The sequence below is a fragment of the Halichoerus grypus genome, chromosome 5 (assembly GCF_964656455.1).
Source record: "Halichoerus grypus chromosome 5, mHalGry1.hap1.1, whole genome shotgun sequence".
Lineage (NCBI taxonomy): Eukaryota > Metazoa > Chordata > Mammalia > Carnivora > Phocidae > Halichoerus > Halichoerus grypus.
Genome location: NC_135716.1, coordinates 55,238,076 through 55,264,474, shown reverse-complemented (window position 1 = coordinate 55,264,474; position 26,399 = coordinate 55,238,076). Strand labels below are relative to the sequence as shown.

The window sequence follows — 26,399 nt, the reverse complement described above, 5'->3', positions numbered from 1 at the left end:
AAAATAATTTATTTTAGTAGGATCCTTTTTGTACATTTCATTTGATTCATACGTCATTGAAAAGAATCAGATCTTACAAGGAAGTATAAAGTAAATTCCGGGGGAAATAAAAATTATTTTGCCAAGTGATCTCTAGCTATACCTAATATTACCAAAAATGGTGTACTTACTTTCTTATTTTTTATACATTCACCTTTGTATATCAATGCCTGAGAGAATGCCTATTGCATAGTAAGCAATACATAAATGTGAATCAAATTCATAAATAAGTGAATAATGAATGAGTCAAGTTTTGAAAAACATAATGTCTCAAGCTTTCTTTTGAGGCTCTTATTCTCCACATCATCAAAGACAAATCCAGCTTTTAGTGATATTCAGCAAATTATATTCTGATTAAGTCTTCACTGATTTAGTTTCTGTTGATTGTAGTCTCTACATTTGAATTATTGCATTCAAATAAACTTGGCCTATTTTTTATGAAGAGGATTTATATTAGAAGTTGTCAATCGAGTCTTTATAAAAACTATGGATATCATTCTCCCTGTTTAAAGTTTCTTCTGGAATAAATATTTATATCAGACTTGGTTAGATTCTGAGACACCATTAGTAAATAAGTGGGAATTGCTTTTATTTGTTTTAAACATACCACTGTGTTTTTTGTATATGTCAGACAATGTGCGAATTATTCTTTCTTCTTTAAATTCATACAACATTCATAGGAAGAAGAAAATATCTCTTCATGGCTTTGGAAACTGAGGCTTGGAGTTGTTAAATAAACAATATATGGTTATAGGTTAATGGATACCAGACAGGATTTGAACCCAGGGAATCTCTCTTTAGAAGTGATGCTTTAAAGTATTACACTATGTTTCCTCCCTCAGGGAAAATACTTTATATTATTTTCCAAAGTAAATATAGACCCTATCATAGTATCTGACACAGATAAGGTGTTCACATAATTTGTTGGAACAGGATGCTTAATCTAAGGTGAAGTCTGTTATAATAGCAAATACCAGGAATACAAACTCATTTTTCATAGTAGGAATGATGTAGAAATTCTGTACTGAAAGACTTCGGATATTCTTTATAGCATCTTATAGATGTATGAAATTCATTTAATTGAAAGGAAAAATGGAATGGGTTTATTATTATGAAATTTTTTAGTCTAATGCCATCTAGATGGATTATGTGATAATTCAAATTTAAATATATCAAATGTATTTTTTAAAATATATACTGCCATTATTTGGAAAGTAATACAGATCTTTCACCCTATAAATGGTTTTCAAAGGTTTTGTGTGTGTGTGTGTGTGTATGTCTCCTCCAAGGTGAGAAATTCTGCTACCAAATGTCTATTTTTCTAATATGATTTTTTTCTTTTTAATTAAAATAATTATTGAAGTAATTAACACATACTGCTATATTAGTTTCAGATACACAATATAATGATTCAACAATTCTATACATTACTCAGCGCTCATCTGGATAAATGTATTTGTAATCCCCTTTGTCTGTTTCACTCGCTCTCACACGCACCTCCCTCTGGCAACCACCAGTTTGTTCTCTGTATTTAAGAGGTTTTTTTGTCTCTTTTTTCTTTGTATGTTAATTTTTCTTAAATTCCAAATATTAATGAAATCATTATAGTATTTGTTTTTCTCTGACTTATTTCACTTAACATTATACCCTCTAGCATGTTGTTGCAAATGGCAAGATCTCATTCTTTTTTATGGCTGAGCAATATGCCATTGTGTGTTTATACCATATATTTATCCATTCATCTATGGATAGACAGGGGTTGCTTCAATATCTTGGCTATTTAAATAATGTTGCAATAAACATACAGGTGCATGTATTTTTTGAATTAGTGCTTAAAATTTATTTTTAGTGTTAAAATATTTACCATTGCACATTTTACATAATCTATGCCAAATTTACAGGATTCAAATCCTACACATCATCTGTAAAATTTGTATCAGTCATTGACCTCATTTAAAGAAAACAAAAAGCTCTTAAAGGTAATCTAAACATTTTAATGTTCATTTTTACTTACTTTATTTAACAAATTCAATATACATATTATAACAATCTTAAATTACACACTTTTTTCTGTCTAAAAATTATCTCTTCTTTTCAATGAAGTCTTCATTTTTATATTCTATTTGTAACAGTACTAGCATTTTTTTCCACAAATATGTGAAGCTCTTACATTCTCTGTTTTACCTTCTTTCCACAGGTCCATTTCAAACTCAGTTATTATAATTACAGGCTTCATTTTGAATGTTCTAATTCCCATTTGAAATATGCCTACAAAGGTGTTTGAACTAACATAGACAATTACTCACTCTGCCCCCAGTTTTTTCCAGGACCTGGGATACCAATCTTTAGCCATCATAAACCTTCAAGTACAGCATTCATAAAATTTATTTTTGAATATATAAATATTTATACATTTATAGAATAAATATATCCTTTTTGTGGTATGCAAATTTGCTCCACATTTGTACATATTTCAAATTTTTGTCCTGGTAACACCATATATCTTTTTAGATCACACAATTATTTTATATGAGGGACTAAAAACACTCAAGTTTTAAATAAAGAGGAGGATATTGGACCTTACTACTGAAGATATAAATAGTAACCTGTCCATAAAAGATAATTCTGCTTAAACACAGTCAACAACTACAATTAATCTCAGAAGGCATTTATAAAAATAATTATTTAAAATGAAACTTCAAGCAACTACTACTCCCCAGTACCTGCTTTATAACTTTCTTTTTCTTATTTAAATTTTCCTTTCTTTGTCCTCATCATGGTAGCTTATACATTAATTTTTTAAAGTTAAGAGAAATGTAAGTTTTATCTGTCTTAGGTCAACAGTTCCATCAAAAAGTAGTCCAAGAAGTAAAAAGCACAGAGCTACTTTTATTAGAAACAAAAGTACTTAAATCATGTAAAAAGCATAGGAACAAATAAAAAGAATAAAGTACTGATATATGTTAACAGGTGTGAACCTATTAAACATTATGCTGAGTGAAAGAAGTCAGCCATGAAAAAACACATATTGTATGATTACTTTTATGTGAAATGTCTAGAAAAGGCAAATCTATAGAGACAATACAGATTATTGGCTTCCCAATGCTAAGGGTGGTAATGGGATGTGGCTGTAAATGAGCACAAAGTTTCTTTTTAGGGTGATGGATATGTTTCTAAAATTAGATCATAGTATAGTTGTACAATTCTATAAATATATTAAAATTCAGTGAACTGTACATTTAAGGTAGATCAGTTGTGATATATTAATTTATCTCAATAAAAGGTATATCATACCCCCCTCTCTCCCCCCCCCAAAAATTGTAGAACAAAGGCATTAGCCAAAAAGACTAGGACTTGGATATCATTTTCTCTAACCATAGCCCTTCTCCTTGATTCCTGCTTGATCATATTCTCAACTGGAAATGGTGACATTGAAATTATAGGTGAACACCTTGAAGCTATTGAGTAAAGAGATTGAATCTCAAAGGTTTTAAGGTGAAACCCAATATATAATATAAAAAGTTAACTATATGATGTTCTTGGAAAGTACAAAACTATTTTTAAATTATTGCACTTTTCTCTTTTTTTATTGATGAAAAAAGCTTTAAAAATTTTATTGTCCTCAGCATCAATATGATAGTTGTGTTTTCTTATCTGTTGCCTGCAGAAAGCTCAGGATATAAGGGTAAATAGATGTGCTGATAGTGTGTGATACTGTACAAAGATTGCATTCTACTACTTTGTGAAAATTCATATCCTAGTTTGCCCAGGGAGGTAAGGTTAGTATAAACTTAGTGAATTGGTGAACAGATGATGGAATGGACCAGTGAGTGGCCAATGCAGCCTATGAAGTTGTGAAGGTAGCTAAGATAATGTTTTTGAAAGACTTTTAATTTCTCAAACCAGGTGTCCTATGAATACAGTGTACTGGATCTGATTGTACAATAATTCAATTCTATAGTGAGAACATTGTTCACCAAAGTGGGGTGAATTATCTCTTTCCGAAATGCAAAGTTTCCAGCAAACTAATGTACTGGAAGTGATTATTTACCAAACGTCATTCTGATCCTTTGAAGTTAATCCAATTCACATGGTTAAAATGTGTATAAGTAGTGACTATTTACATTGGGTAATACCATCTTTTCATGTTAAATTTATATTTAAAATATTTGTGTTAGTGGATTTTGGTAGCTGCTGTTTTACAACCACTGAATGTATGCATAGTAAAAAATGAAAAATGTTAATAATTAGGTAAGCTTTATCTCTTAATACTTTTGAAATGAAATTTTACACCAGATTTTAAAAGTTAATAATTGCTATTCTGGCAGAAATAAGAGAAATAGAAAAGCATAAAAATGAAAAAGATCTCCCATGGAAAATATCTGGTTACTTGTTCCTCTATAAAATTTGCTAGTTGGGAGTGTCGTTGTGTTAATGGAGAGAGCAATTTTAAGCTGTAATCAGGATTAAGCCTCCATAAGAGTCTTCATTTTTCTTTTCCATTTGATGACAATTTTCTGTAATTAATATCAGTCCTCTTTTGCATACACCAATTGCCTTGATATTACAAATAGAACACTGTGCTGTAGCTTTAGGTAAGGAGTAAATTAAGAACAGATGAATTCTTAATAACAGTCCTCTCTCACAAAATGCTCATGATTATAAAATAATATAAGTAAATAATTGCTGAGGATGTGAAAATATACAGGAGAAAACTCATCTTCAAATGTTTGAGTTTTCTGAAATTCCATTAATTTAAGTTCATCTGGGCCTGTGCATTTGCATGGGAATGCCCAAGAATCTAAAAAATGCATTGCAATATAGAAGAATTAAGCACTTGTCCATTTACAGATGAATATATATATAAATATATGTATGTATCTTTTAATATTAGAAATAAGATTAAAAATAAGCATTCAAAATCAACTGAATTTTAATTTTTAAATGGGTTATTAGTCATGAACATGTAAAATTACCTCTATTTTATACAAGTACAATGAACTACACAGTCAATAGGAAGTTTTGAGGGGTTTTTTTGTTTGTTACAGGAAGCCAAAAAAATGAAACTTATATATCAAATATTGCTAGTGGTTTTGTCATATCAGAACATTTTTTAAAAATGTATATTCACTCATATTGATTTCTTTTTCTCTTACTCATTAACATTTTCTATTTCTGTATAATATATATTTTTTTCTATGCATTTAAAATAAATATATTCAAAATAAAACTTTGGGCATCATTCATATTTTGAGAATTTACTTCGACAATTTTTACAGGCACAAAAGAATAGAAATACAAGTTTTAAATTAAACAACTATTTTTTTTATCTCAAATCAAATAATTAATGATTCTAAAGTCTTTGAATGGATCTAAATGGTTTTTCATACTGGAAAACGTAAGCCTAGCCTTTAGTGAATAAATGGAACTAAAGTTATTAACAAATTAACTATAACTAAAATAAAACAAAATGATACAAACAAAAGGATGAGTGATATAAATATGAAAAAATTATATAATTCTAATTAACAGCCAGAATATGAATATCCTGTCTCTCAATTTTCTTTCAGTATAAGGGGGATATTAACCCTGATCATTGACCCAGTCAACATACTCATTACTAAAAAAGTTATAAATTAGGGCAATAACTTTGCAATTCAAACAAGTACCTCTTGGAACTACAGCATGGAGTAATAAAATTCATAATGGGGGTGAGGGTCTTCCAGAAAATTCAACTTTTCCTATTGCATGTTAATATGAAATAAAGCTATTTCTTTTAGAAAAGAAAAAAAATCACTTTTAAAAAAGAAGTCTTCATTTAAAAACAAAATCTTCCCTCCATACAGACAGTAACTTCATTGCTTTCACACTTAAAATTTAATGATCCTTAAAACATGGTTTATTATTATGTTCATTAAATAAGAATGATCACCATAGGAACAAAAGTGTGACCAGGTTACTTCATCACCATTCCCAAATAAATGTTACCTGCATAGTAACATATCTTTAGAAAACGAACATTCACATGAACACAACTAAATGTTTTATTAACTGAAGTTATACAATCCTTTTGGAAGTGACAAGGATGATTCATTAGTTAAATATCTTTTTTTTAAATTTATTTTATGCTGCCATCTGGTCTTGAGCAAAACTTGCGAAGACTATACTTTAAAATTTTATTTTACCAACATTGTGAAAACCCTGCCAAGCTTTTTGTTTAAAGTATAAAGTGATTGTAAGTTTTCGTTTTTAGAATTCCTGAGGGACTACAAAAGGAAAAAAAAAAATCTAAACCTTTTAGGCTTATAAAAAGTTGAAAGTTAGGCAGGACTTATATTTAGAGCAGACTCAGTTGAACAGTTTCAGGTTACTGCATGAGCTTAGTAGAATAACAAAATATTGCTACTGCAGAAATAAGTTACTCTGTCACTTGGGACCACCAGGAGAATCTACTTACATTTGAAAGAATTTCAAGGAAACAAAACCCAGAGTTGAAGCACAAACTGAACAAAATAAATAAATAAATAAACTGCTTCATGAAAAAGAAAGAAATAGGTGAGAGGAAATAATTTAACTACTCTGTTTTTATAATAAATATATACATGAAATGAAATATTTGTATAAAGTTCACAAAATGTTTTTGTTTTTTTCAGTTCAAATAAAGCCTATTTTAAGCAGAGAGACACATAGTGGAATGAGCTAAATACTGGAGTTGAATTCCAACACCTTTAAAAAAAAATTAGGTGGTATTTGGTAAGCTCTTAAAAGCATCAAGTGTACTCATTATTAGATGCAATGTTTTGTTGAATAAATATTAAACCTGCTGTATAAATCAAGTATGAATAAAATGCTTGTACATTCAGTTATACATTACCCTTTAAAAATAATTTCAAAGCACAACATTTAAATTTTAAGGCTTTGCATTTAAAGTTCTGAAGTAGAACCAAAGATCATAAAGGTCGCATGTCCAACTTATTAATTTCTCAGTTTTTTTAAGAATCAAAGTGCACTTCCAGTGACCATAAGCTTTATTACTGAGTAAATGCTGTTTCAGTTTTGTGTACTGATACACTCATGTTTCGTGAAAGAAATATTTACAATTCTGTTTTCATATATTTATGGAGGAAGATTTCTGAGTTAAGGGCAAACATTTCAAATTGGAGTTAATAAAGGTATTTGAGTTATCATTCATGTGCAGGCATGCATATTTTTTCTTAATGTTATTACTTCTCTTTTGAGATAGCATTTTGACATTTGCATTCTGTTCTGTAACCATATTTTCAATAATCATTTTAGAGATTATTTCCAAGTTTAACCAGTTTCAATACCCACAATTAGTCCTTTAATATGATGGATTTTCCATTCATTAGTTCTTTATTTTCTTACTATGTCAATTGAATAAATGTGTTGGTTTGCCAGGACTGCTGTAACAAAGTACCACAAACTGGGTGTCTTAAAGAACAGAAATGTATTGCTTTATAGTTCTGGAGGTTAGGAGTTTGAGATTAAGGTGCTGGCTGGGTTGGTTTCTTCTGAGAGCTGTGAAGGATTGGTTTTGTGTCTTTCTCCCAACTTCTGGTTATCTGCGGACACTCTGGTATTCTTTGGTTTCTGATGTATTGCTCCAATCTATGCCCTCATTTTCACATGGTGTTCTCCCTGTATGTGTGTTTTGTGTCCAAATTTCCCCTTTTCATAAGGACCCCAGTCATATCAGATTAGGAGTCTGCACTACTCCACTATGACCTTGTCTTAATTAACTATGCCAGTGATGATACCATTTCCAAATAAGATCACATTCTCAGGTACTGGAGGTTAGGACTTTGACATATAATGAGGATGATGCAATTCATATTCATATATGGTAAGTATACTTTTAATAAAAAAAAAAACTATTGGTAGAATAGTATGGGTAATATGGCCTTTCTAGTCCTTTCCCAGCTGAGAATGATTTTTAGTTCTTTCATATACAAAAAATAATTTTTCTGGTTATAACATTTTTGAATCAGCCTTTGGGCAAGAAAACATTAGGAAGATATTCCCATAATGATCTGGTTTTTAAGCCAGACTGGTTGTATTCACTTTGTGGACATTTTTTTTCTTGCCCATATATTTGAAGACTTTTTTTCTTTATCATAGATATTATTTTTTAAATAAATTACCTGCCGAATAGTAAACCAATTTAATCTCCAAAATCTGATGGCATTAGTTAGGATGTTGGTTTTGCTATTGAGACAAATAGCCATAGTTCACAAGAGCTTAAACATTATGAAAGTTTACTGCTCATTTATTTTATTTGATTTTATTCATGTAGAAATTTCTCTGTTTTTAAGGCTTTTCTCCATGAAGTCATCGGAAGCCCAGACTTAATCCACCTTGTTGCTAATCACCCTCAATATCTAGCTTCCATTTTCTGGTCTGAAAAGCTTATTCCAGTTTTTGCCATTTTATCACCATTCCAACTACAGAAAGAAGAAATAGAAAGACATGGTTATTCGTGTTAAGGGCACTGACTAGAAACTGTACATGTAACTTCTGCCCATATGCTATGGAACAGAAGTTTAGACACATAACCACACTTAGCTGTAGATAATCTTGAGAAATATAGTCTCTCTATGGGGAGCCATTTGCTCAACTAACATTTTTTTCGACTGATATACAAGAAAATGCTTAAGTATTAGGGGCAAATAGTAGGCTTTGCTACAGTCTACACTTTACTGCTCTTAAATATCCATTTGCAACCTTTTTTTCATGCGCTGAATACACTTGTGTCTCTCACAGGGAGTCAACCTCAATGTTCTATCCAGTTTCTGTATCCTACTCAAAGTCTAGAATCTCTGGAAAATATGCAGTCCAACCTGTTAGGTCTGAATTTGGTTTATCATGGGCCAAGAACCTCTAAACTAAAAGAAAAATTATCTGTCTCCCTCCCCCCCTTCCCCACCTCCAACAAACAAACCCAATATGTAATAAAACAAGAACATACCAACAAGAAAACTTTCAGAGCTGTAGCAAAAAGATGCCTAATGGGCCTCAGCTGCTCCATGCATCTGGGGAGGCTGCCCTGGGGCAAAGTACAATTTCTCTGTTGGGGAGGTGGTGGGTCAGTAACGAAGAGCAATGGTTTCTGTGTTAATGTAGCAGACGTGCATCTTGTTTTTGATGTCTATCCACTGCAAGATCTTCAGGAAGTCATTGAAGGTGACTCCTTCTTACACTTGATCATGCTCCATCCGCCCCATGCAGATGCTGGCCACCACCACCATGGCCCCATCTGCAATGCAGTGAGCAAAATCCTTCTCCTTGTGGCAATTTCTCAAGACCTCTTTGGCCACATTTTCATATTATTCCAGGGTGATGTGGACATTGCATACGTGTAAAACAGAAATCTCAGCTTTTCTTTCTAGCATTGCTATACCTACCTGCTCTTTCTCCTTGGTTGTATGGACAGGTCAGAAGTATGACATGATGGGTCAGAAGTGCTCAAAGTTGATCTTGTGAGCCAGGCAGATAGACCTTTTGCCAAGGTTCCTGTTGCTCAAGAAGTCATGGTGGATTTTGGATAGAATCTGACTGAGTTCCAGGTCAGGGACTTTGTTGAGGTCCTCTTTAGGAATAGTGGGCTGGTCTCCATTTAGCTGCTTAAACCTCCACTTGAGCCACTAGATCTGGTCTAGTGAGAAGCCCGTATTGCCCACAAGCTCACTCACTTCCTCAGACTCAGAGTAGGCAGCAACCATGGTGCCATATGGAGGGGACCATGAGGAATGCATTGCTTACAGGGCCTGGGATGGTGTTGGCTCTGCAGAAGCTGGTCAGACCTTGGATCCAACATGGTGTGGACACCAGGGCCAGATGTGAGCTCAGGTCAAGCAGTTTAGGCAAGAAAAATATGTTATCCAAATCAGAAAGGAAAAAATAAAACGGTCACTATTTGCAGATGAGATGATATTTCATATATGAAGCCCTAAAGATTCTACCATACAACTAATAAAACTGTTAGAACTAATAAACAAATTCAGTAAAGTTGTAGGATGCAAAATCAATATAAAAATATGTTGTGCTTCTGTAATACTAATAATGAACTATGAGAAAGATAAATTAAAAAAAAACAATTTGGTTTACAATTGTATCAAAAAGTATAAAAGATCTAGGAACAAACTTAACCAAGGAGGCAAAAACCTGTGCACTGAAAACTCTGAGACACTGATCAAAGACATTGAAGAAGACACAAATCAATGGAAAGATATTATATTCTCATGGATTGGAGGGATTAATATTATTAAAATATCTATACTACCCAAAGTGATCTACAGATTCAGTATAATCTGTTTCAAAATTCTAAGGGCATTTCTTTTATAGAAATAAAACAAACAATCCTAAAAATTGTATGAAACCACAAAAGACCCTATAACGTCAAAGCAATCTTGAAAAACAACAAAGCTGAAGGCATCACACTTCCAATTTCAAACTACACTAAAATGCTATAGTGATCAAAACAGTATGGTATTGGAATAAAAACAGACATGGAGATCAATGGAAAAGAATAGAAAGCCAAGAGATAAACCCACTTATGTGTGGTCAATTAATTTCAAGTAAAGGAGCCAAGAACATACAATGGGGAAAGGAAAGTCTCTTCAACAAACGGTGCTGGGAAATTGGACAGCCAGCCATAGGCAAAACAATGAAATGGAATTACCATCTTATGCCATACACAAAAATTACCTGGAGATGGATTAAAGACTTGAACATAAGACCTGAAACCACAAAACTTCTATAAGAAAACATAGATGGTAATCTCCTTGAAATCAGACTTTGCAATGATTTTTTGGATTTGTTATCAAAAGCAAGACAACAAAAGCAAAAATAAACAAGTGGGACTACACCAAACTGAAAAGCCTCTGCATGGCAAAGGAAATCAACAAAATAAAAGGCAACATAATGAATGGGAGAAAATATTTACAAATCATCTATCTGATATGGGATTAATATTTAAAATATGTAATGAACCCATACAACTCAATAGCAAAAAAAGAAAAACCCCAATCTGATTAAAAAATGTGCAGAGAATCTGAATAGACATTTTTCCAAAGAAGACATACAGATGGCCAACAGATACAGGAAAAGGTACCCAGCCTCACTAATCATCAGGGAAATGTAAATCATAAGCACAATGAGATGCCATCTCATACCTGTTAGGATGGTTATTATCAAAAAGGCAAGAAATAACAGTGTTAGTGAGAATGTGGAGAAAAGGGAACCCTTGTTCATTGTTGGTAAGAATGTAAATTGGTGCAGCCACTATGGAAAACAGTATGGAGTTTCCTCAAAAAATTAGAACTATCATATGACCCAGCAATTCTGCTTCTATTTTTTTATCCAAAAGAAATGAAAACTCTAACTCAAAAAGATATATGCACCCCATGTTCATTTCAGCATCATTTACAAGAGCCAAGAGATGGAAGCAACCTAAATGTCTATTGATGGATGAATGGATAAAGAGAATGTGACATAAATAATGGAATATTATTCAGCCATAAAAAAAGAAGGAAGTCTTGTCATTTGGGACAACATAGATGACACTTGAGGGCATTATGCCAAGTGAAATAACTAAGACAGAGAAAGACAAATACCATATGATCTCACGTATATGTGTAATCTAACACAAACTAATTAGAAAAAAACACACAAAGTTACAGATATAGAGAACAGGTTGGTGTTTGCCAGAGGCAGGAGGTGGAAGGTAAGCAAAATGAGAGAAGGTGGTCAAAGGTACAACTTTCCAGTTATAAAATCAATGAGTCCTGTGGATGTAATGTACAGCATGGTGACTGTAGCTAATAATACTGTTACTGTATATTTGAAAGTTACTGAGAGAAATAGATCTTAAAAGTTCTCATCATAAGAAAGAAATTTGCAACTATGTGTGATGATGAATTTTAACAAGACTCATTGTGGTGATTATTTCACAATATGTACATATACCAAATCATTGGTTATATATCAAGTACATCTCAGTAAAAAATATTTGGGATTGTACAATGGGGCAATAAACAAACCCTGAAAACCTCAGTAGCTTAGCATCACATAAGTTTTTTTCTCTCTTAGAAAGTCCAATACAGGGGCGCCTGGGTGGCTCAGTCAGTTAAGCGGCTGCCGTCCGCTCGGGTCATGATCCCAGGGTCCTGGGATCGAGCCCCGCATCGGGCTCCCTGCTCAACGGAGAGCCTGCTTCTCCCTTTCCCTCTGCCTGCCACTCTGCCTACTTGTGCTATCTCTCTGCCAAAAAAATAAATTAAAAAAAAAAAAAAATCTTTAAAAAAAAAAAAGTCCAATACAGGTGGCCTCGGGCTTTCCTCCAAACAGAGACACAGACTTGTATATCCAAATTCATTTAATCTTGTGGGGCTTCCATCTTCAACACATGGCCTCTGAGGTCACTGTGGAACAACAATAACAAAAACCCTAAAAGCTTCGCATTCATAATACCGAAGAATGGGAACATGTGAGTCTCCTTTTTTTACATTGTGGTAAGTCATTACTTCTGCAAAGAATTTCAGAAATCAGAGATAAATTATGTGAAAGTAGAGACCCAGATATATGATCGCTGTTCAATATGATCGCTGTTCAAAGGTAAATTCACCATTTCCCCCACAACATAGAACCTGGATGGTGTGACCTACTGAACCAGTCTCAATGATGACCCCATTTGTCAGGTTGACAATTCAGTTGATTAAATCAAGATCCCAAATTTATATGACAGGATATAGAGAATACATTTTATGATGGTGAAGAGATAAACAGCTTATAATCACAAATACCAGACAAAAAGTTATTTGATAGTTTTATTTAAGTGATAATACATTTTAAGGAAATATAAGAAATAGAAGCACATTACAAATGGAGTAGAAAGGTATTCTTATTTTGAAACTTAGAAATAATTCACCCTTAAAAGGAAGATCTAAAAAACACTATTTTGGGATTAGACTTTTATAGATTTTTATTTATAGATACTGTTCTCCCTAAGAATGGAGACCTCTGTAGATTTTTGTTTATAAATCATTTTGCTTCTACCATCCTTTTAATATTTTATGGCAGCATGGTTAGGCTTCATCTCCTAAGAAAAGCAGAACAGTATAAAACCTAAGAGTACTGACTCTCCACCCACTTTCTGGATGAATAGAAGAATGGAGGTGGAAAATCAGCAAATTTGGCAGTCTATTTTTTTTGAAATTGTTTTGCCTCAAAGTGAGACCAACCCTGCTACTAATTTCTCTGCCTTCTAAATTGATATATGGAATCGATCCTCACAAGGTTATAATATATCAGCAGCAGTTTATGAAAAGATGATAGAATCTCTCTTTCAGAATATTCATGTCCTTTTATTTACTCATTGCACAAGACATTCTTCATGTATTACTTTATTAGATGAACTTTAGTCTACTAGGTAATGAATAGCATTCCCTTCCATGGAATCCTGATCAGATACGTTGGGAAGATTAAATCTCTCACTGCGTATGGATTGGGAATTAGCCACAGTCATTTGAATATTTAAAATGTGTAAAATAAGTAGGGATTGGATTAACACTTCTTTATTCATTTATTTATAAATCATACATTTATTGAGCACTTATTCTGTGCTGGGCAGTTTGGTAGATGATGAACAGAAGAAGCAGTATTTGTGCTCTCAAAGAGCTTGCAGTTTATTAGAAAAATCATGGTTAAAAAGTTTCAGAATAATGGAATCAACATTAATACAGAAATACTGTACTGTAGGGATGGATACTTAAATGAGAGAACACTTACTTCTGCCCTGGAGAAGAAGAGCTCAGAAAAATAGTACAGGGAAGAAACGATACAGTATATAATTTAAAATGCCAAATTAAAAGTTAGTTCAATTATGTGGGTTTATACTCTAGAATATGAGAAGTAGAAATAAAATAGATTTATAAACCAAAGATAATATTAAAATATCCCAAATCAAAGGGAATAAAAATAGTCTAAAAATTGCTATTGTGAGAATGCCTGAATCATGGTCCTGAATTTAACTAAATAAGAAAATGTGTTTAATTTGAAGGGCCAATCTGTGCAAGTTTATGAGTTTACATTTTGGACATTACAGAAAGTTGGTTCATAGTGAGGAAAATGGGCAAACATTTTTTTGATGTTATTCCACAGGCCTTTGTTCTTCTATCAATTTTGTTAAGATATCAGCATTTAGTCTTATTTTTCTCCTTTAAATAAGTTAATTTCCCCCCTTTAGTTGTTCTTTTTTTCTTTCTTTCTTTCTTTTATTATTATGTTATGTTAATCACCATACATTACATCATTAGTTTTTGATGTAGTGTTCCATGATTCATTGTTTGCATATAACACCCAGTGCTCCAGGCAGAACGTGCCCTCTTTAATACCCATCACCAGGCTAACCCATCCCCCATCCCCCACCCCTCTAGAAACCTCAGTTTGTTTCACAGAATATTTTCTATTTGATTTATTTATAGAATGTTTAGTATGTTAGAGTTAAATACAATGTTATTTATTTATCTTGTTTTAATATTATAGAGATTCTTGATTATGTAGGTTGACATCATAAATAGTATTGTAAATTTTTTGATATTATTTATTTCCATAAAATTTCTGTCTTTTCTCTCTTTTCATTCTAAGATTCCAAATACATGCATGTTAGACATTTTCACAATACAAAGCCATATATTATATTGTTTATATTGTTTGGCCTATTTTCCATCATTTTGCCTTTCTGTGCTTCTGTCCATTATTTTCTAGTCCACTGATATTTTCTTCAGCTGTGTCTAATATGTTTTAAAGCCCATCTATGGAATCGACTGTGATGCTCCTTTCAGCATCTAAAAATTTGTTGAAATCTCTTTGTTCACTGACAAAATAGATCCTGTTCTCTTTATGTAAGTTTTACTTCAATAAAAAATTTTATTAAAACTTAAGCCCTATGATATCTCATTTCCTTATGAAAAAAATTTCATTCATCACTGAAATAAATGGCAGTGTAAGACTTTGAAATTATATTTTCATAGGTAACTTGGTGGATTTTGTTGTAATAATAAAGACAGCTTTTCTGCAATTCATAAGCATTTCTCAACTTTCCATTGTCATTATTTCAATAATCAGAAGTTTTATTTTTAACCTCCAAAGTTACATTGGACATTGTTGAATAAAATTTAACATCCTTTGTATTCTGTTTGTATGTTTGGTACCTGATACGTAAAATGTTGTTAGTAAATTTTAATGTTATCTGATAGTATAATATTGAAAAGTACTATTTTGTGTATTAAATTTGAAAGCTTAATAATGTAGATAAGCAACATTTCATATTTTTAAAATAATAACTTGAATGGATATGTCTCATTTACTTTTAGGATCTGTGCATATACATATATACGTGCTTATATGCACACATAATATCTATATAATGAAGATATATAACATTAACAGCTAATAGGATCCATAGGATAACTTTTTTCTTTCTGTCCTCTTAGTAAGGAGAATTTGCTATCACGTGATTTATGCACTGTTGCTCTGCTCCAATCTAACGCTTTCCTACCATTTTATCATATGTATTTATTTCAACAAGTTTTCAATTTGAATAGTATGTTTGAAAAGCCAAAGTATGAAGAGAATAAAATTTAGCAAGCATTGATTTAAAACAAAATGTATTATTTTACATTCCAATTCCCATTCCAATTCTATATAGTGATAGTAAGAGAAAATCTAATTAAATTTGAAATCATATGCTCCTTCATTTACCATATTTTGTAACCATGGCACTTATTAGTCTGATGTATTTAGTCTGTATTGGTCCAAACTTCAGGAATTCCCTCTGAAAGGAAATTCAGAACTGAACATGTTGCTAATTAAAACAAAACAAAACAGTTCTGAAAAATAATTTTTTTGTGCCTCATTATTTCTTAGATGTTATAGAAAAATAAGTTACTTCTCTTCCTACTGCAAAGAGCTTACAATATGATTATGGAAATAAGACTAAGAGTGACAATAAAGTCAAAACACTAATTCCAATAAGATTAGAATCTAATCAGTTTCCTTGTGTTTTAATTGTACTTCTATATTGGAAGAGCAAAAATAATAATACCAAGTCATATATTATAGGTATTAAATATGTCTGTGAAGAAGTTCTGGGATTTAAACATAGATCTTGCATTTCAAAAGACAGTGAGGAATTTATAATCTCTGAAATCATATAAATCATAAAGATAAGACTGGAAGGGGACAGAAAGTGGAAGATAAAATAAATAGTCTAGTTTTCTCATAGTTTATAATCAGTACTCATTTTATGATCAAGTATCAAAGTGATAAAAGTATAAAAATGAGAATGATTATTTAAAGATATAAAGGTAGATACTAAATAAAATAATAGAGTTGAAATCATCGAATAGGTATTTTGCTCACTTCTCTTTCTTGATACTTACAAGGAAAACTCTCTCCTTCCCAAGACCAAGCTTATGGCCAAAAGGATGTCAACAGAAATGACTGCTGTCACTTCCGGGCTGACATATTGAGTTCCTGATGGAAGACTCTTCCATGATTTCATTTCCTGAAGAATGGACCATAGAGCATTGTGTTGAGAGGTAGGCGTCATGAGACTGAAGCAGCCTGGGATTCTGAGTTGCCACATAGTGAACAGCTGCTTTGGAGAGATGCCCAAACTGTAGGGAACTTTGAACAAGAAATAAACTTTGTTGTGATGAGTCACTGCAAGGTTGTGTTCTTCTATACCACAGTATAACCTAATCTTTTCTGATTGACACAAAATAAGCAATGGTTGGGGCCGAGTAGAAGAAATCTATTGAGCCTGTCTGAAGATTTAGATAACTAAGTATACTGCTAGAAGTAATAGTCATAAGGAAGACCACTAGAAAATGTATTAACAGTCCATATTATCAGGAAAACAACACAAACTTCCATAAAAGAAAACAAGCATTGCTTATATAGTGAAATATTAAAAAGAAGCAATGGGAAAAAATAAATAATATAATTAACCAAGCATATATGAGTCATCAGGAAACCCAAGGAAAAATAGAAACACGTTTATAACAGAAAAGTTAAGTTTTTCTTTTTCTTTTTCTTTTGTTAATTGATAAAACAAAAATAAAAAATAAATAAAAATAAATATGCATACAATCTTAATAATATTATCAATATGTAGTATAATTTTTAAGTTTTCGTACACTGATAATAAAAAATACTCCTCTTAAAAATGCCAAAATTTGGCCATGCATAATATTACAAAACACTTAAATCAGCTTTGAAAAGCCAAACTAATGAAGCCTGCACCCTTTGATTTAACTTAAGAAAACACAAATTATATAGGAAGATATGAAAAGTAATAATGTGCAAACCAAAAAGCTATATATACATATACATTTAGCAATTCTGAGATGCAAGTGTCATAAAATTAACCCATTTCAAGTATACAATTTCAATGCTTTTTAGTAACCTTATCGACTGATATAATAACTACTATAAATTAGTTTGAGAACATTTTCATATCTCTCCAAAAAAGATTCATGCCCACTTATAATCCATCTTCATTCCCATCCCCATGCCAGTCTCCAGTCCTGGTATCCACTAATCTACTTTTTGTCTCTATGAAATTATCTTTGTTGGACATTTTATATAAAAGGAACCATACAATATGTAGTCTCTTGTGTCTAATTTCTTACACTTAGAGCAATGTTTGCTGAAGTTAATCCATATTGTAGTATGGCTTGTAGTTCTTTCCTTTTTATTGCTGAGTGGTATTCTATTAGACAGATATACCACATTTTGTCTATCAACTGATGGACATTTAGGTTGTTTTCACTTTTTGGCTATTATGAATAATGCTGCTGTGAACATTCATGCACAAATCTTTGTGTGGGGTTATGTTTTCATATATCCTAAGAGTACCGGGTCCTATGGTTATTTATGTTTAACTTTTTTTGAGAAACTGCCAAACTGTTTCCAAAGTGGCCATACTATCTTACATTCTCCCAGAAATGTATGAAATGTTTTATCTCTCCACATTGTCTCCAGTGTTTGTTATTATTAGTCCTATTTCTGAAAGCTCATCTAGTTGGTAAGAAATAGTATCTCATTGTAGTTTTAATTTACATTTCTTGGCTTATCATCTTGTCATGTACTTATTAGTTCTGATGTGTGCTTTTGTTCAACACCACCAAGCATTTAATCCTGATATTATCTGCCTGGAGATAGCATCAGATGCCACAGGTTAAGGGCTCTGTCCTATAAGTCAGCCCCCTGCCCCCACTTCAGAGGTCAGATGCAAGTCTGGGTTGTCACCTGTGCTCCTGACCAACCAGCTGTAGATAGGACGTTCCCCTCCTCAGGTTCTAATTTGCTAGAGCCGCTCACAGAACTCAGAGAAATATTTTACTTACTAGATTACTGGTTTGTAAAGAGATATAATTTAGGAACAGCTAGATGAAAGAGATGCATAGGATAAGTTACAGTAAAAAGGTTGAAAGAGGACTTCTGCTGCCTCCATTGGGTTGTTCTTTCCAGCTGGTCTCTTGGCTTAGGCGGAAGTCCCTGAGGGCAAAGCATCCCTGGATGGGAACAAAACTACCCCCTCAAGCAATAAGGACTGCCCTGAGCCAGCAAGATTTGCCCCTGACTGACTCCATGACAGTGATCAATTTGACCTTTTCTTTTTTTTTTTTTAATTTTATTATGTTATGTTAGTCACCATACAATACATCATTAGTTTTTATGTGGTGATCCACGATCCATTGTTTTCGTATAACACCCAGTGCTCCATGCGGTACGTGCCCTCCTTAATACCCATCACCGGGCTAACCAATCCCCCCTCCCTCCTCCCCTCTAAAACCCTGTTTGTTTCTCAGAGTCCATAGTCTCTCATGGTTCATCTCTCCCTCCAATTCCCCCCGCCCATTTTTCCCTTCCTTCTCTTAATGTCCTCCATGTTATTCCTTATGTTCCACAAATAAGTGAAACCATATGATAATTGACTTTCTCTGCTTGACTTATTTCACTTAGCATAATCTCCTCCAGTCCCATCCATGTTGATGTAAAAGTTGGGTATTCATCTTTTCTGATGGCTGAGTAATATTCCATTGTATATATGGACCACATCTTCTTTATCCATTCATCTGTTGAAGGGCATCTCGGCTCTTTCCACAGTTTGGCTATTGCAGACATTGCTGCTATGAACATTGGGGTGCATATGGCCCTTCTTTTCACTACATCTGTGTCTTTGGGGTAAATACCCAGGAGTGCAATTGCTGGGTCATAGGGTAGCTCTATTTTTAAATTTTTGAGGAACCTCCACACTGCTTTCCAAAGTGGCTGTACCAACTTGCATTCCCACCAACAGTGTAAGAGGGTTCCCCTTTCTCCACAACCTCTCCAACATTTGTTGTTTCTTTCCCTGTCCATTTTTGCCATTCTAACTGGTGTAAGGTGGTATCTCAGTGTGGTTTTGATTTGGATTTCCCTGATGGCTAATGATGATGAACATTTTTTCATGTGTCTGTTAGCCATTTGTATGTCTTCTTCAGAGAAGTGTCTGTTCATCTCTTCTGCCCACTTTTTGACTTGATTATTTGTTTTTTGGGTGTTGAGTTTGAGAAGTTCTTTATAGATCTTGGATACCAGCCCTTTATCTGTAGTGTCATTTGCAAATATCTTCTCCCATTCTGTGGGTTGCCTCTTTGTTTTGTTGACTGTTTCCTTTGCTGTGCAGAAGCTTTTTATCTTGATGAAGTCCCAAAAGTTCATTTTTGCTTTTGTTTCACTAGCTTTTGGAGATGTATCTTGAAAGAAGTTGCTGTGGGCGATGTCAAAGAGGTTACTGCCTATGTTCTCCTCTAGGATTTTGATGGATTCCTGTCTCACATTGAGGTCTTTCATCCACTTTGAGTTTATCTTTGTGAATGGTGTTAGAGAATGGTCGAGTTCCATTCTTCTGCATGTGGCTGTCCAATTTTCCCAGCACCATTTATTGAAGAGACTGTCTTTTTTCCATTGCATGTTTTTTCCTGCTTTGTCAAAGATTATTTGATCATAGAGTTGAGGGTCCATATCTGGGTTCTCTATTCTGTTCTATTGGTCTGTATGTCTGTTTTTGTGCCAGTACCATGCTGTCTTGGTGATCACTGCTTTGTCATATAGCTTGAAATCAGGCAACATGATGCCCCCAGCTTTGTTTTTCTTTTTCAACATCTCCTTGGTGATTCGGGGTCTTTTCTGATTCCATACAAATTTTAGGATTGTTTGTTCCAGCACTTTGAAAAATGTCATTGGAATTTTGATCAGGATGGCATTGAAGGTATAGATTGCTCTGGGTAGCATAGACATTTTAACAATGTTTATTCTTCTGATCCATGAGCATGGAATATTTTTCCATCTTTTTGTGTCTTCTTCAATTTCTTTCATGAGTGTTTTGTAGTTCCTAGAGTATAGATCCTTTACCTCTTTGGTTAGGTTTATTCCGAGGTATCTTATGGTTTTTGGTGCTATTGTAAATGGAATCATTTCTTTAATTTCTCTTTCTACAGTTGCGTTGTTAGTGTATAAGAAAGCAACTGATTTCTGTGCATTGATTTTGTATTCTGCCACATTACTGAATTGCTGGATGAGTTCTAGTAATTTGGGGGTGGAGTCTTTTAGGTTTTCCACATAAAGTATCATGTCATCTGCGAAAAGAGAGAGTTTGACTTCTTCTTTGCCAATTTGAATACGTTTTATTTCTTTTTGTTCTCTGATTGCTGTTGCTAGGACTTCTAGTACTATGTTGAACAACAGTGGTGAGAGTGGGCACCCTTGACGTGTTCCTGATCTTAAGGGAAAGGCTCTCAGCTTTTCCCCATTGAGGATGATAGTCGCTGTGGGTTTTTCATAGATGGATTTTATGAGCTTGAGGAATGTTCCCTCTATCCCTATACTCTGGAGAGTTTTAATCAGGAAAGGATGTTGTATTTTGTCAAATGCTTTTTCTGCATCAATTGAGAGGACCATATGGTTCTTCTCCCTCCTCTTATTAATGTGTTCTATCACATTGATTGATTTGCGAATGTTGAACCACCCTTGCATCCTGGGGATAAATCCCACTTGGTCGTGGTGGATGATCCTTTTAATGTATTGTTGGATCCTATTAGCTAGGATTTTGCTGAGGATTTTGGAATCCATACTCATCAGGGATATCGTTCTGAAATTCTCCTTTTTGATGGGGTCTTTGCCTGGTTTGGGGATTAAGGTAATGCTGGCCTCATAGAATGAGTTTGGAAGTTTTCCTTCTGTTTCTATTTTTTGAAACAGCTTCAGGAGAATAGGTATTAGTTCTTCTTTGAATGTTTGGTAGAATTCCCCAGGGAATCCATCAGGCCCTGGACTCTTGTTTTGGGGGAGGTTTTTGATCACTGCTTCAATCTCGTTACTGGTTATTGGCCTATTCAGGTTGTCAATTTCTTCCTGTTTCAGTCTTGGCAGCTTATAGGTTTCCAGGAAGGCCTCCATTTCATCCAGATTGCTCAGTTTATTGGCATATAGTTGTTGATAATAATTTCTAATAATTGTTTCTATTTCCTTGGTGTTGGTCATGATCTCTCCCCTTTCATTCATAATTTTATTAATTTGGGTCCTTTCTCTCTTCTTTTGGATAAGTCTGGCCAGTGGCTTATCAATCTTATTAATTCTTTCAAAGAACCAACTTCTAGTTTCATTGATCTGATCTACTGTGTTTCTGGTTTCTAATTCATTGATTTCTGCTCTAATTTTAATTATTTCTCTTCTAATGCGTGGCTTAGGCGTCGTTTGTTGCTTTTTCTCTAGTTCTTTAAGGTGTAGAGTTAGTTGGTGAATTCGGGATTTTTCTGTTTTTTTGAGTGAGGCTTGGATGGCTATGTATTTCCCCCTTAGGACCGCCTTTGCAGTATCCCATAGGTTTTGGACCGATGTGTTTTCGTTCTCATTGATTTCCATGAATTGTTTAAGTTCTTCTTTGATTTCTTGGTTGACCCAAACATTCTTGAGCAGAGTGGTCTTTAGCTTCCAAGTGTTTGAATTTCTGCCAAATTTTTTCTTGTGATTGAGTTCCAGTTTTAGAGCATTGTGGTCTGAGAATACGCAGGGAATAATCTCAATCTTTTGGTATCGGATGAGACCTGATTTGTGACCCAGTATATGGTCTATTCTGGAGAATGTTCCATGTGTGCTCGAGAAGAATGAGTATTCTGTTGTTTTAGGGTGGAATGTTCTGTAAATATCTATGAGGTCCATCTGGTCCAATGTATCATTCAAAGCTCTTGTTTCCTTGTTGATTTTCTGCTTAGATGATCTGTCCATTGCTGAGAGTGGAGTATTGAGGTCTCCTACAATTAACGTATTGTTATCAATATGACTATTTTGGTTAACAGTTGGCTTATGTAGATGTCTGCTCCCATGTTGGGGGCATAGATATTTACAATTGTTAGATCTTCTTGTTGGATAGACCCTTTAAGAATGATATAGTGTCCTTCTGTGTCTCTTATTACAGACTTTAGTTTAAAATCTAATTTGTCTGATATAAGAATTGCTACCCCAGCTTTCTTTTGAAGTCCGCTGGCATGGAAGATGGATCTCCATCCCTTCACTTTCAGTGTGGATGTATCTTTAGGTTCAAAATGAGTCTCTTGTAGACAGCATATGGATGGGTCCTGTCTTTTTATCCAATCTGCAACCCTGTGCCGTTTTATGGGAGCGTTTAGGCCATTCACGTTGAGAGTGATTATTGAAAGATATGAATTAATTGTCATCATGTTGCCTGTGAAGACATTGTTTTTATAGATTGTCCCTGTAAATTTCTGTTGTAGATCACTCTTGGGGTCTTTCTCCTTTTATAGAACCCCCCTTAATATTTCTTGCAGGGCCGGCTTAGTGGTCACATATTCTTTCAGTTTCTGCCGGTCGTGGAAGCTCTGCATCTCTCCATCCATTCTAAATGAAAGCCTTGCCGGATAAAGTATTCTTGGCTGCACGTTCTTCTCGTTTAGTACCCTGAATATGTCTTGCCAGGCCTTTCTGGCTTGCCAGGTCTCTGTGGATAGGTCTGACGTTATTCTGATGTTCCTCCCTCTGTACGTAAGGAATCTCTTCCCCCTAACTGCCCTTAAGATGGTTTCCTTGGTTCTAAGATTTGCAAGTTTCACTATTACATGCCGGGGTGTTGGCCTGTTTTCCTTGATCTTAGGAGGGGTCCTCTCTGCCTCTAGGACTCGAATGTTTGTTTCATTCCCCAGATTAGGGAAGTTCTCAGCTACGATTTGCTCAAATACATCTTCTAGCCCTCTCTCTCTCTCCACTCCCTCCGGGATTCCAATGATTCTGACATTGGAACGCCTCATGGTGTCACTTATTTCTCTGATTCTATTTTCATGGATTCTGAGTTGTTTTTCCCTGGCCTCCTCTTTTCCCTTTTTATCTATTATATTGTCTTCCAGGTCACTTATTTGCTCTTCTGCCTCAGTTACCCTAGCTGTTAGATTATCTAGATTGGATTGGATCTCATTGATAGCATTTTTAAGTTCTGCCAATTCCCCTTTTATTTCTGCCCTTAGAGACTCTATGTTGCCATTAATTGATTTCTCCATTCTAGCCATTGTCTTCACAATTGCTAGCCTGATTTCCGTCTCTGACATCTTGGTTATGTCTGCATCCATTTGTAAATCTGCAGCATAAGTCATAATCTCTGAGTCTTTTCTGTTTTGGGGGCTCCTCCTCCTAGTCATTCTGTTGATGGGTTTTTGGGGAATGTATAGAGTCCAAATTATTGACCAGAACCCAAGCAAGATGCACCTGTTTTTTTGGGACCTTAGGGTTCCTGGCCTCTTGTTTTCCCAGCCTGTCTTCTGGGGGAGGGGCCTGCCACGCTGTTACTCAGGCAACCCTGTTTGGGTGGAGTTGCCCTGCGCCCCTGTGGTGGGGGATGGGCTCAGTGGGAATCAGTCTTTGGGGCTTTTGTTCTCTGGTGCCTTTCCCTGGCGGCTTTCCGCGTCTCTTCCGCGAGTCAGAGCAGAAGAGACCATTTCCAACCCTCTGCCTCAGAGCAGAGAGATCTCAGTCTGTTCTTCAGTGAGCTCTCCAGGCCACACTGTCTCCATTTCTGTCCGTGCTGCTATAAACTGCAGCGTCCTGGGTTGTGTGCCCCTCCGCAGCGCTCCCAGTCCTGCCTCCAGGTCGGGGCACGTCTCTGCCCTTTGTGCTTCTAAAACCACCAGCTGCTCCCAGTTCGCGTGCGCGCGCGCCATTATGCCGCTTGGGGTCCTGTCCCGGGGACTGCAGTTCGCATGTGCGCGACTCTGCCACTGGGGGTTTCCACCCCGGAGGTTGCAGTTCACCGGTGGGACCCCAGCGCACCGGGTTTCCGTCTCGCCCCGTCCGCAGCGCGGGAGGCTGTCACTCACCGGCGGTGTAGGATCCCCACGGCCAGGCACCCTCCCGCTGCCGTTTATCCTCTGATATCTGCCCGCAGAATCACGACTCCCCGCTTCCTACCTCAAAACCAACCGCCTGCGAATATTCTGTTTGTAGAGATCCAGATCTTCTTACATCTCAGGCTGGTTTCCTGGGTGCTCAGAGTGGTCTGGTAGATATCCAGCTCAATTCCGGGGACCAGTTGAAATAGGGTCCCCTACTCCTCCGCCATCTTTCCCCCCTCAATTTGACCTTTTCTGTCTATCTGCACAGACCCATCCACCTGTTCCCTACATTTTCCTTATATAAAACTGGAGGTATAGTCAGCATTTTGGAGACAGTCTTTGAGATGGCAGTCTGCTCTTTTCCCAGTGTTGACCTCACTGAAATAAATTCCTTTCTTGTTTCACCACCACTCATTTTTCTATCATTGGATTTCATCAGTGCTGAGGGGCCATATCGGGTCTTTTTCGTATACCTGGAACCAGGTGCTCTTACAACCCTGTACCCCAGCTTCCATGTTCTCTGGGTGCCCCACTCTCTCACATCTCTACGTGTTCATCAACCTAGAAGCTCTGAAAACCCCATTCTATTGGGTTTTTATAGCAGCTTCATTACGTAGGCATAGCTGATTAAATCATTGACCATTGGTGATTGAACTTGATGTCCAGCCCCTCCCTCCCCTCTCCGGTGGGGAATGAGCCTGAAAGTCCAACCCACTAATCACATGGTTGGTTCCCCTGGCAACCAATCTCTATCCTTAGGTTACCTAGGGCTTTCTAAAAGTCATCTCATTAACATAACAAAAGACACTTTTATTGCTCTCTTAGGAAATTCCAAGGATTTTAGGAGCTCTGTGCCAGGAACAGGGAGTAAGAACAAATACGTATTTCTTATTATAAATCACAATACTGCATTACTTAATAATGTATCTTCTTTGGTGAAATGTTTGTGAATATTTTTTGAGATTTTAAATACATATATATAACTGTATATGCTATATACACTATATCATGTATACAAATAGTATGTGTAACAATTATTTGCATATGTATGTGTATATAACACATGGAAAATAATTAAAATCTCCCTCTCTAAACTTATAGAATAAAGCCAAAGCTTTTTAGGGAGAAAACTCATGGTCTAAGATACTTGTATCAATGGAAAGAAAAGAGTGAAAATAGATGAGTAATTATCCAACTCAATAAATTAGAAATTACAAAATTAATATAAGAAAAGCTGAAAAGAAACAATACATGTAGACAGAAATAAAGAAGTTATAATAAATAAATTAGTAGACCTAATAAATCAATGATCCATTTTGGGAGAGAAAAACAAGACAATAAAATTTATAAATTATATTTTAAACTAAACAGGTGAAAATCAATAGCATGCAAATACATGACATACACACTGATAACAGCAATAATCACAGATATAGGGATGTTAACTAAATCGTGTGAAACTAATTTTCTCCATTCTATGCCAACACATTTGAAAACCTGGGTGATATATAATTTTTTTTCTTTTTTAGGAAAATATAAACTGCTACCACCAATCACAGAACAGATAGATAATCTGAGCAGATAATCTAAGCCATCAGAGTAACAGATGGATCAAAGAGCTATGCTAAAAAAATGGACTGTTTCCCAGAGTCATTTATTAAGAAACAATTAATTTCAAAGCTATTTAAAATCCTCAAGAGCATAGAAAAAAGAAGAGAGCTTCCAACTTTTTTATGAAGGTGACAAAATACTAACACCAAACAGTGATAAAAGATACACTCCATCTGCTACATAGTCCCCTGCTAGCCCCAAACACACAAACAAACAAATAAATATAAAGAGAAATCCAGACCAATCTTACCTGGGAATACCAATTTAGAAAAACATTAAATG

At 34.8% G+C, this 26,399-nt stretch overlaps 1 long non-coding RNA gene and 1 pseudogene across 1 annotated transcript in view; one reads left to right on the top strand and one right to left on the bottom strand.

Annotated features, from left to right (window-relative positions):
• LOC118555401 (uncharacterized) overlaps positions 1 to 26,399 on the top strand; it is a 294,515-nt gene that overhangs the window by 197,622 nt on the left and 70,494 nt on the right. The window contains exon 4 of the long non-coding RNA XR_013447506.1: positions 16,524 to 16,658. This is a non-coding gene — a long non-coding RNA (uncharacterized LOC118555401). The remainder of the gene's footprint in view (positions 1 to 16,523; positions 16,659 to 26,399) is intronic.
• On the bottom strand, positions 9,144 to 9,779 carry LOC118555399 (calcineurin B homologous protein 3 pseudogene; annotated as a pseudogene).